Consider the following 12,043-nt stretch of genomic DNA (forward strand, 5'->3'; position numbering starts at 1 on the left):
TGGTCTTCGTTCGGTCACAAGATCAGCTCCTTGTTTTCCCAGCACATTTAGGGGTAAATTCTGACTCGAAGTTGATGAGATGTTAGCCGAATTAACGAATAATAAACATTGAGCTCATTTCATCCTATCTGTCCTTAAGAGTGGCTAACGTTGTTTGTTTGGTTTGGTTTCTGCTTGATGCTTATTTTTCTTTGGTTTGCGTTGGTTTTGTTTCTTCAAACAGCGTCAACTCTTCGGATGCGTCATATCCAGAATGGATGATCATGCAGAGATTCTGTAACACCATCCATGGTAACACACTTCTAACCCTGGGACCTCTCAAGGCATACAAGGCTGGACTCCTTTCGTCGGATACATTAAAGAGCAAACTATCGCCTTGAAGAGGTTCCTTTTGAAATCTCAATTAAGCACATACCGTTGTACTTAGGACAGCAGAAAGTTTCGGCGCGAGTAGTGCGTGCGCCCGTCTGCGTAAAGTGACACGTATACGGTCAGGTAGATGTGCGCCATAGAGTTAGTGTCGGCGACCAGTACGCTTGTGGGAGAGTGATCAAGCGTGATTTCTGTCCTTTACTCTCTTTTGCGCATGCTAAGAACCTGCAGCACTTAAACTGTCAGCCAAATCTCTGTCAGTCGGTTTTTTTACACAAATGCTAGAGAAATGTTAAAAACGACATAAATACAATACGTTCGTGGAACAACTCCTTTTCACGTCGACAACGTGTCCGTGGCCGTCACCACGCAAAACTGTTGCGCATGAATTGATGACGTCAGCAGCGAAATCTCGACTTCACGTTCACGGCGCGCGGCAGGGTTTCCGCCGAAACAGTCCTGAAACTTTTTGTTATGTCGTTTAATAAGCCTTTGGCGAGTTAAATTTGAATAAAAAACACTGAGCTCTTTAAATTCACTCGAACATAATTTGAATTTTCCATACTAAAGACACTGTGATTGCTTAGTTACATAAGAGACGCCTTATTGCACCAATACATTGTTTTCAATGGACAAGAAGGGCACAAGGGAACCAGTCCAACCAGGGAACCAGTGGTGGTCGCTATGCAAAAGCTTGACCCGAATCACGAGGTATAGTAACAGTGTCTTTAGTCTGCGAATTCAAATTGTTATGTTTATTCGCAATCAAATATAACCCAGTGTATCAGATTTTATTCAAATTTAACTCGCAAAAGGCATATTGCTGTTGGGTTCCTTTTGTCTTTTGATCTTCTCTGATTAGTGTGAGCTGTTTCAACTGATTTTAATCTTATCAAGCTTAATTTCCATGTTGATTGCTGGTTTTGTGGTGCAGTTCAACCTTCCGAAAGTCATGCTGTACATTTTCAGTACCGGTAGCTTGGTTTTGTTTTTTTCTGCTTCTAAATGAACCAATAGTAACAACAGATGACCCAAGCTCCCGTTGCAATTCAATTACAACCTTTTCTTTCTGGCCTCTGATTTCGTGAGTCCTGCTTGAATGTCGGTTGAAGACATCTCAAGCTGTAGGTCCTTTCTTTCTGTAGTCAATGGTGCTTTAATGATGTTCGACTGCGATGACATCGGGCCAGGTGCAGAATCCGGTAGACGTTCGATGGGATATGCACCCCCGTGGCACCCTGCAGTTGTAACGTGTTGATGTCATTCGCTGGGACTTGGAGCTGGAAAAGTTCGCGGTGTCATTAAGTGGGTCATCACCCCGCCATCTGACGCTTCGGATGCCGTCTCGGGAGAACGTGCCCGATGCTATCACCGACCGGAGTTGAACCGTCGGTTCCCAAGTTGTTCAGTGCTCTCGCGTTTGTTTTGTTTGGTTTTGGTTTTTTCTTTGCGAGCGATGGGAGCTCCATTGGAGTTTTTATGTGACTGTTGAGATGACAGCTGATAATGTCTCTCTTTTGCAGTAAGGTGTACCGTGTATCACACGCAATTAGCATTAATTTAAAGCCAGTGACAAGTAAGTGCGTGTCACGCGGTATTGTGGCATTTCCAATCTACAAATTCAATAGTTGGACACGTCCTACCTTGAAGTTGGTATACTAACCCATTTCTAGACTGACAACTGGAACAGGCCCGTAACTGGGGGGTGGGGGGAGCGTAGGGGGTGCGTCTGCCCCCCACCCCCGTGACTAAAGGTCCGCTTTTGAGCCAAGATTCCGTCTTGGGGAGTTTACTTGTAAACCCCCCCCCCAACAAAAAAATAAAAATAATAAAATAAAATTAGTACGACCTCACGAGTCCTGCTGCTTTTTAAAATAAAAAAGCAAAGAAAAGTCCTAGTTACGGGGCCTGTGGAACTCATAGTTTGGCAGGTAGAACCAAACAAATTTGAGATACCACTGAATTTCAACATTTTCTGCACGAAGTACATTTAATTATACTTCAGTCTTATAAGGGCTTTATGAGGTCTACGGTCGGTTCAAAACACAACTGATTGATGTCCAAATGCTGAAATTGAAATGTACGTAAATTTCCCTCACCGGTAAATTAGGAAGACCGTTGAAATCTTCCGCTTATCTAAGCCGAGCTAGGGGATCGGAAAAGATTGGCGCTTTTTACCCATTCGATGCTGGGTTAAGTGATGTCGATGGTCATTTGGCTTGGAAAAAAGTGGGGACGTAGGGTCTCGACCAAGCGACGACGAGGCGTTAGCGCCCGGAGCCATATACCCGTCTAGCGGCCTCGTCATAAGTCGTAAAACCACTAATAATTTTGAACTTGCGGTGAACAGGCGGGACACCTAAAGGCTGTCTCGTCGGATGGTGACGGGTGTTTTTGAGTAATAATTCACATCGATTTGGGTTCCAATTGAGAGCGGGAAAATGTGCCGACTCTGAGGCCGGTCTGTCTCGGGCAAGCTGTCAGTGGCGGGGACTCCTTTGCCGCGTCATCCTTGCCAGTCATCGTGGGGACTGTCGAGGCTCGGGCTGGGCCGGGCCCAGCCCGCGGCTGAGGAGAAAAAAAAAATTGGGTGACTCAGCCGTGGCGTGCGTCACTCCGCTAAAGAAGAAATGGAGAGCGGTTTCGTAGGACAGCGCGTGTATTTGGTGCTGGGGTTCGGAAGAAGTATACCGACGATAACTAAGTGCCCCGCCGGAGGTAAATTGATCTGTTTGGTTATTAGAAGTTCTGGCATACTGAAATATCGGGGGGGGGACTTATATTGGCTTTTCTAGGCCACCCGTTTCCTTTCCAAACCCCCGGCCCAATCGCACGCCTTGAAATTTGACTGAGACATTATCTAGGCCAGTCTGAGCACAGATTTGGGGGCTAGTCTAGTGGGCAAGATCGGGATGCATCTGGAGAAGGGAAAAACCTCAACCGGAAACCCGGCTTTTGTCGCTATCGAGGCGAGGAACGCTTTCAGCTGTTTTTGCTGTCAGTCTCACCATCCCACAAATGGTTCCGGACTGGGCGGTGTTTGGGACAGAAGATCCACGGTGTCTCACTGTTGTTGTAATGTTTTAGTCATATTCTAATACAGATAAAAAGATTTCATTTTAGCTTGGTTGTTCCGATTGCAAAATGAAGTAATCGCTCCCCACTCGTCATTGGTCCAAGTCCGCAATGGGCATTTTTTCCAATGGCACAAAGTATCCCGTTGCGGTTGTGCAGTCATCTCGGTTGCCTGATTTCGATGAATAGTCATTGCTCCAGAATTTAATTGGTCCGTAATGGGAATACATAGCGGCCATTATTAGAAAAGCAAGGACATAAGACCCAGGACTATTTCACACGAATACTGAAAAAGCTAAATTTTAAATTCACTTTGTGGCCTGACCAATCTTGGACTGTCCTAACATTTTGGCAAGATTTTAAGGTCGTCAGAATGTATACCCACACGCCCTGAATCAGAAATCAGAAACAAGTTTTATTACAACCTCATTTCGAATGTGACGTCACAATCCAGCCTGGGGCTTTACGTCTCTGCCCGGCCATTTTCACGAAATCTCACTTTTAATCGTGAAAGCACGCACGTCTCTTTATAAGAATTGCACCTCTTTGTCAATTGACGTATGTACGACTCCAACTTGTCTGCAGGCTCGTTCTCGACTCCGTCCACAAAGATAACACGGTTTATTTTCCTTCCCCTAAAGGCTTTCAAATTGGATTGAAAAAAAGGCGCAGTGCCGGTTTTTTTTTTCGTGAATGAATTCCGTATCGAGATGCCATTAAATCCGAACACGAATTCACTCGGCGTTCACGCCCCGACTCCGTGGAGCCCGGGCCGGTGGACTCAACCTCGCATTTCTACCGTACAGTAGGTGTCAACTGTTCGCTGACGGCCCGTTGAGCGTACCTGAACAGCCTTTCTTGCGTGGTTCCGCGAACTCAGATGTGACCAACTACGCGGCAGTAAAGGATTAAGTTTCATTGATCCCTCGCCCTCCGAGAGATAAAGAAATCCTCTTGAGCAAATCACCGTAGCAACCAAATTCATCTGCCATTTTGCGAAACCAGAAATAAGCCTATTCATACCCTCTACAACACACACACAGTATGTGTGTTTCTTGTGTTGATGCGTACGCGTCGGTATTCTATCGACTCGACCTACCGACGTACTATCAAGATAAAGTCAACCTGTCAAAATCCAGAGCGTTTGTCAACAGGTCTAATAAATGTACATTGTACAATACATTTGACTGGCCAGATTGTTTACGTTTTATTATCAACATTCTGGATATTTTTGTTTATTTCCCCCGTATTTCTTTTGTTTTGATTTAGTTTTGCTTCTGTAACACTGTTGATACCATCTTTTGAATGTCACAGTTTAAGAAAAAGAGTTGCTCAATAATGTGCCCTTGACTGACGTCCCAAACTGAAAATAAAAACAACATTTTTTTCATTTGCAGCAATGAAGGATACGTATATTCTCGCGCTGGTTTCGAACCATTGCGTTCTGTACGTGCAAAGCAAGAGAAAGCGAGTCGTTGAAATATTAAATCCGTTGGAAACCTTGTAATTTTTGCTTTTGAAAAGTTCATCAAAAAGAAAACCCCGGCACGTGTGCTGATATCAGTGTGAAGCACGCTTCCCCCCGACCGGCTAAGCATCGCCTCCCTGCAGGTTTTTATTTTATCCTCGGAACGAACTGCAAGTGCTTGACGGCTTTTCTGACAAACAAACTTCAGCTGCCGTTGACCTCGTGATATGAACACACGTCTTGATTGGTTGGCGTCCACCAGCTGGTGTATCCTAGCGACTGCGCTATAAATAGACGTGGCAGGGAACCCGTTGCGTGCGTGTGTGCAGTTTTCAGATCCGCGTTTAGCATATCATGACAGGCCTGGGTCGCACATCTTTGAATAGACCAGTGTGTGGACTTCTCGTGTCTTCGTCTTATCAACCACACCGCGGTTCTAGTTTACCAACGGTCGAAAGTATACTTGTTGAACCACTGCTGGACAAAGATACAGCTCAAAGCAAGATTTTTTTGGAAACGTCAGCGCCGTAAAGTTTTGTGAGATTGTTTTGTGTGTCCATCACAGTGAATGTTGTAACCAATTTTGTGCGTTGTTCCCCGAAGGCACTATACGCGCTCACTTCAAAAATGAGAAAATGGGATTATTAACCGCTAATCCACTAATGAAGTTTGGCAGCTGTAAGGTGTAAGGCACTATACTTGCTGGAACCCAGAGCCCTTTGTAGTTTCGCCTTTAATATCTGGTCAGTAGTGCTCACGGAACAGGGGTTGCCAAGCAAGTTGAAGAAAAGTCAGTCATACAAACATAATTATTTGAATGCGTCTGTTGACTGCCACCTTGTGCGCTCGGTTTTGGAATTCGAACAGATCCAGATCGTTTTTGACCTTAAATTAACTCCTTTTTTAGATGTAGGGATAAGGTAAAGCTCCGGCTTGGGTGCAATGCTTCGCCCAAAAATAAATCCAGGAAACTTCGAGAATTTTTTTTTTCGGTTCCAGCTGCCATGGTGAATGGAAAATGAGACTGTAGGCTGTAGGAATTGTAATGGAGATCGGAGCCGTGGTAGTGATGGCCGACGTGGTGGAACATCTAGGTTGAAAAATTGCTCGACGATGGTCATCATAACAGGGACAAAAATTCTAGAAATAAACAGAACACGGTAATGGACCGGAGGAATTTCCGTGCCACATACCGACCCTGCGTAGCAAGCACCTGAACACGTCGGAGGCCTCATGTGCAGACCTTGTCAAAGATGGCATTGGCTAAGTGTTGTTATTTGTTCATGAAATGTACCACAACACCAAGAGACTCTTATTCCTCATACCAGCGTGCACGTAACACACAAACGCACACCAAATCCAAGGGGGCTTTATTTGATAAATGCGGTGAAAAATAAATAAGTCCTGGTAATCTTGAAAGGGGAAAAGTATCAAGTTTCATAAAGGACGGTTGATGTGCGAGTGTGCCCGAGCAGTGAATAATTAACGAGCGCATGCAAGGGCATGTACATGCACGTCACGACAGCCCACCGTTGATCATTACTTACCTGGGGATCCAGTCGGAGGCAATTTATTTGGCTCCCAAAGATGCGCCCGGTTTTCGTATCTCGTTGTTATCCGTTTGATTATTTGTGGCGGCGATTAGGTTAATAAGAATGATACTCATGATGAATATAACGGTCCCTGGATCCGGGTTGTGTTAAAGGCTTACACATAGCTCTTACGTCACAAACACACATGGCTAACAGTTAACTGTAGTCGGCTATCTTCGATAGAAAATGTTATTGGTTTTAGGGTTTTTTTTCTCAAAGGATATCTGGGTCGGGGCATTTTACAGCGTTTAGCAGTTGTGCACTTGGTTGCGTCCAATTGGTATGGCTACGGCTAAGACAACCGGTAGCACGTGCGCGTATGGAAGCCAGTTGCAAGTGGCTGACCGCCACTTGGAATCTTATAGACGCGTGTCAGTCGTAGCCGCAGTTAGGTGATTCTAACATGACCTAACTTGAGATTCTACCAGTTCCCGGTAGAGCAAAAATCCCCAGTTTACTCAATTCTGGAGGATTGACCTTGAGACAACATTGCTGCTAGCTCACTAGTGTAGGCGGTGCATAGGCCCTAAACTGAGTTGTTGTTTTACGCTGTCTGGCATAAATTGTGAAGTTGCAATAGGGGGTACTGCATGGTGTTAACTTTACACCGTGCGATATGAGTGTAGGATGAAACTTTCACAGAATACTGCATGGTGTTAGTTGTACAGCGGGTGATGAATATTATAAATGTAAGGTTCAAAAAGAGATACTACACGGTGTTAATTTAACACTACGCCTTTTGATTTTTAAAATTTTAGGTATGTGGATCGCAGCGGTCGACACGGGGAATAGTTTGGACGAGATTTGTCTGGATTTTTTCTGATCTGTGGATTGTTTTATTGGGGCTCTACTGGTATCCGGGTTTTCAAACATTCTCTTTTAAAGTTAGGAACATCCTGAGTTTAGAATTAAGGTGTTTTATGTATGGAAGCTGAGATACGACACAAGGAATTGATATTCTAAGGGATTCCTTTTTGCAACAGAAAGATACCGGTTCACCATAGACCCTACTCAGCTGCAGGGTTACCCATACCTTGGGTGGTTATTTCGTGGATAATTTCCAATCTGATTCCTGGTCTATGTCCCAGTACACACTTAAAAACAATTGGGAAATATTTACACAGAGAAGGTCGAATTATGAACTGTTTACTCCGATGGCCTTTAAATGCATAAAAGTCGGGCAGTTTTCACCTAAACCTACCCACAGCCAAAGACCAGAGTTGTTGAATGAAGTGGTATTTCATATTGTACAACTTGTTTAGCCAACTTTATTTTTTTTGGTTATTAGGCCAAACAACTGGTCCTTGACTTTGTCCCTTTTTTTCACGACAGAGTTCCTTTTCCCAACGCCCGGATGAGCAGTAACTTCCATTTTGTGAAGAGAGTACAGGCGTCGGGTAAGTCACTATCTTTTAAAGATGCACGTACATTCTGCGCATGTGTCGTAGCGCACGCGGAAACGTTGACCTGTGTTGTTCAAATTAATTCGGTCCCGTGTGGATAGGAAAGAATACTCTTCCCAGAAAAGAAAGATGGGGTTAAGAGGTGGCGAAGTGCGTCTGCTCTCAGCAAGGATTTCCTATAGTGATCAGCCTGAGTGATCTCGTCGCTGGATTGATTGGTAATGAGGAGTGTTCGGCCTTAAATTGATCGCTTCCCCCTCGTGACGGGCTCGGGGACTGCGCCGCACTTTAACGACGCCCAGTTGGCACTCATACGCCTATTGGTCTAATTAGCTTACTGACAACTGGCTTTTGCCGAAAGCGGCGGTGATACCCTGCCACCGTAAACAATTTCTATTTGGCATTTCCTCGATTCGTTCATATCCCCCCTGGGCGGTTTTGGCTTGAGCACCCCCGGATTTCACTCTGTCATTGTAATCAGCACGTGGTTATTTATTATATCCTTCGAAACACGGCAACAGCACATTCGCTCTTCAACCTTGATTGCTTGTTGATGAGGAGTATAAATCTTCCAGAATGACAAGTAATTGTCTTCACTTTTCATCAAATACGTTGTATCAAATATGCATCATCTTGTGGAATTTTTTTTATTCGTTTTAGATTGGCACACTGGGCTTGTAAAATGTCAAGTTTTATAGAAACGGTCTTTTGTATACATTTTTGACATATTGGGCAGAATTATTATATGAAGCTAAAAAATATGCTTCATTTGCCATGAAAGTGGATAGGCCTAACTATATTTTGTGATCTACCTTTGTTTACTGCAGTTCTTGACAGTATAGTCTGCCCACACTTCACACTGCGTTATATTGATGGTACAGCGTGCATGGCACGGTATGGAAATTTTTTTAACTCACTGGCATTGGGACGCGCTGGTATATTTAGCGAAACCTGTTGCTGAATTAAGTTATAAGAGCCAGAGGAATATTTTCTGGAAGTACCAGCACCACTTCTGTCTCTAATTCCGGTTAAGCGCCAGAGATAACGCCACCGGATTACAAACATTGACACCGTCGTACACTACCTGCCAGATGGCAGTGGATAATGGACAAAACAGGGAGTTGTGCCAGGCTTTTCGTATGCATTTGTTTGTGGTGACGAGGCGAGGGATTCTTCAAAAATGTGCTTGAAGCTCATGAAGAAGAGAGGATCGATTCAGCAGCGGGATTAGGACAAATGGATATTGAACCTGGACCTCAAAGATCAAATTAAACTGTATAGCAATTCCATTCGACGGGTACTTTTAGGTACTGGAGTTAACTTGTACCGGTAATTAAATTTATATCAATCTACAGACGGTACCTGCGAATGACCAGTTGTGCTTTTAAAACTTTATACACCACTATGTTTCAAGAAAAAGCTATTATCGTCTTTTAATATGCAGAATATTATTCTGATCCTAATAAACGGTGTTGTACCGAATGGAAATGGATCCCTGTGCTGCATATTGTTTCAGTAATGAAACATAAATTCTGTTTTGAGACAGAATTAGAAAATTCTGTGCATCTGTGCTCGAGCAAAACGATATCATTTCCCCTTGTCTATACGAGCGATTGCGTAAAGTTCGGTCAGAAGTTTGTCCACGTGTATTTTTTGGTGTTTTTGAAAGTTGCCCGCCCCTGTTTGAGGTTCGTTGTTTGAGGTACTAAAAGACCAACTAAACGGTTTTGTTTTCAGCCACAGCCAGGCTGGACCTGTTTGTTTTCTAGGAGGGTGAGATTTCAGGAATGATTGATAGGCCCGACGAGCGAGGTGTAGGTAGCGCCTTGATCAGTGTTTTCCGGATTGGAAATTCGCCACCCTGACTTTTATCTCTTACCTTATGTCTTCCCTTCCGTTCTCTTCCCCTCTTTATAGTGTCCACTTTAGTTCAGTTTTTATCTTTTCATTTCACCATATTTGCCTGCATCACCTGGTTTCGTCATGCAATTGTTATGGACTACTTGATACTCAATTTTTTCAATCCTGACGGAAGGATGTACCCGAAGCAGCCGGCGTGTAATTCGACTATCTCTCCTCATCTCCCCGTCATTCCCGAACGTCGCAGAGAATTGGAAGCATCTTCCAACTGACAGCAATTAGGGCGAAGGAAGCGCGGTGGGCCCCCGCCCTGTGGACACAGGATGGGTAGACACCCAAAGAATTAAGCGGCTTGCGTCAGGGAATGGCCCGGGGAAAGTCCCCCGAAGATTGGGAGTTCCTGGAGGCTAATAAAATGCTATTAGCCAATAAGATGTGTGTCTTGTTATTTATAATCGCAAATTAAGCCCCGCACCGTGTTGTGGTCGAAGAGGTAAGAAACGATTTGGAATTGAGCCAACTTACTCTTCACATAATGCACATCAAGAATTGACAGCTTTTTTTTGATAAATTATTTAGAATATCTTTTGAAGGATATTTACTTACAAGCTAATGATGCTGTTCAGCATAAGTAAGTAGGCCTACAATGTATTTTCTTTATGACACCCGCAATTAAAACCTGGGAAGTAAATTGTGATGATTTGACAGTTTTCTCGGAAGACCCATTTCCCGCTAAAGGCCTCGCAAGTAGGCCCACAAAATTTTAAGGCAGTGGCACGCAAGGTTCCATGTGTACTCATCAGCACGTGACTGTCAACTGATTTTTTTGGACACAATTTGTGCACAGTTTTCTTCAGATGCAGCACAACCAGCTCACACATGATACATGTACACGAGTCATTCGAAAACGTAGGCGTCCATTTTTGTCGTGTCCCTGTCACATCTGACATGTGATTTTGTGAATTAAGAACACATTTTCTAATTTCCAAGTGTGGTGAATCAATGCAAATCAACTACCAAACAATTAGAACTAGTTTTCAATCAATCAATCACTGATATTTCCATGTCATATGACACAGGTCAGGTGTAACAAAAAGGGACACAAAACTGTCACACTCTTGGACGCTGAATTTATAGAATGACCCACGTGCACATTTCCCCAAGCAAAGCCAAAACCATGAAGTGTGGCATAAATTTACAGAGGATGCAGAAGTCAAATAAGTTATACCCCTATGGTGAAACGAGGCTTAATGCCCAAGCACGATAGCTGCACCACAGCTGTCATTCACTGATAAAGATTCCGTATCCGAACAATGGAACAAACAAGATAAATGATAAGGATACTACCCCAGCCCCCCTCCCCCGAAAGGTTTAGAGGGACCTTGAGACAGAATGTATGACCTGGCCGATTTACATTCCCACCCATATCTCTTTGGTGTTTAAATCAATCCGTAACAGAGCCCTGGGTGACCATGTATCGCATCAGAACGTAAAAAGTAAGTACTTGTTCTCGGTTTACGCCTGTGATGAAATTGATTTTCAAGTGAACCACGCATGTGCCAGCCTTCCAGTCAAATCAGGAAGAATTTTTGACGGATTATTTTACACCCAAACCAATTCTCCCGTCGGATACAACTCCTCACTTCTAAACCTTCCCAAAGTTCATCAGTTACAAACTGTCTAATACTTCTGGGCACAAATCCCCAACATATCTGGACCAGAACCACCTTTCCCTCCGAATCGAACTGAAAGCACTGTGCCGCCTGGAATTTTGTGGGCAATGCCAGTACGGGACAATCTCGTCACGGCCCCCACGTCTCGCCAGGTGTCACTCACTGTCATTCCCATCCGTCGATGAGTGCTCAAGAACCCGGTTCTTCGCAGCTCAGTGACAGCTTCTGTCAGACCCCGAGCTCGAGGGGTCTGTCTTGTTTGCTTGGTTAAGACCCCTCGGTGGATGAGGCCTGTCTTCAGTAAACCTGCGAGTCATTCAGTTGACATAGTGCTCCATGTGTCAGCTCGTTGTCGGCAGTGTCACAAAAATGTCCAATGTTTTGTCATGCAACCCCATTCTCCCGAAACACAGGCTCTCGTGTGCACGCACCGTGCTACGTTTTGTCGTGGTTTCAGTGGTTTCCTGTCGAGACTTGGTGCCGTTTGTTGGCAAAATTGATCCGTGCCAGAACATACCAAGTATGAAAAATATATCAGTAAGCCTAGCGTGGCTTTTCCGGAATGAAACTTACACCACTGACCTGCAATTATTTGATAAA

At 44.2% G+C, this 12,043-nt stretch overlaps 1 protein-coding gene across 3 annotated transcripts in view; it reads left to right on the forward strand.

The window, feature by feature from the left end:
- LOC110978644 (microcephalin-like) overlaps positions 1 to 12,043 on the forward strand; it is a 140,207-nt gene that overhangs the window by 50,686 nt on the left and 77,478 nt on the right. For 2 of the 3 annotated variants that reach the window (XM_022233792.2, XM_087148356.1), the window contains exon 3: positions 7,840 to 7,904. The exons of the other annotated variant lie outside the window; for it this stretch is intronic. The gene's annotated coding sequence lies outside the window, so the exon portion shown is untranslated. The remainder of the gene's footprint in view (positions 1 to 7,839; positions 7,905 to 12,043) is intronic. 3 annotated transcript variants of the gene reach the window in all.

Source organism: Acanthaster planci, linkage group LG18 (genome assembly GCF_054643075.1).
Source record: "Acanthaster planci isolate LZ-2023a linkage group LG18, COTS_SCS, whole genome shotgun sequence".
Taxonomy (NCBI): Eukaryota; Metazoa; Echinodermata; class Asteroidea; order Valvatida; family Acanthasteridae; genus Acanthaster; species Acanthaster planci.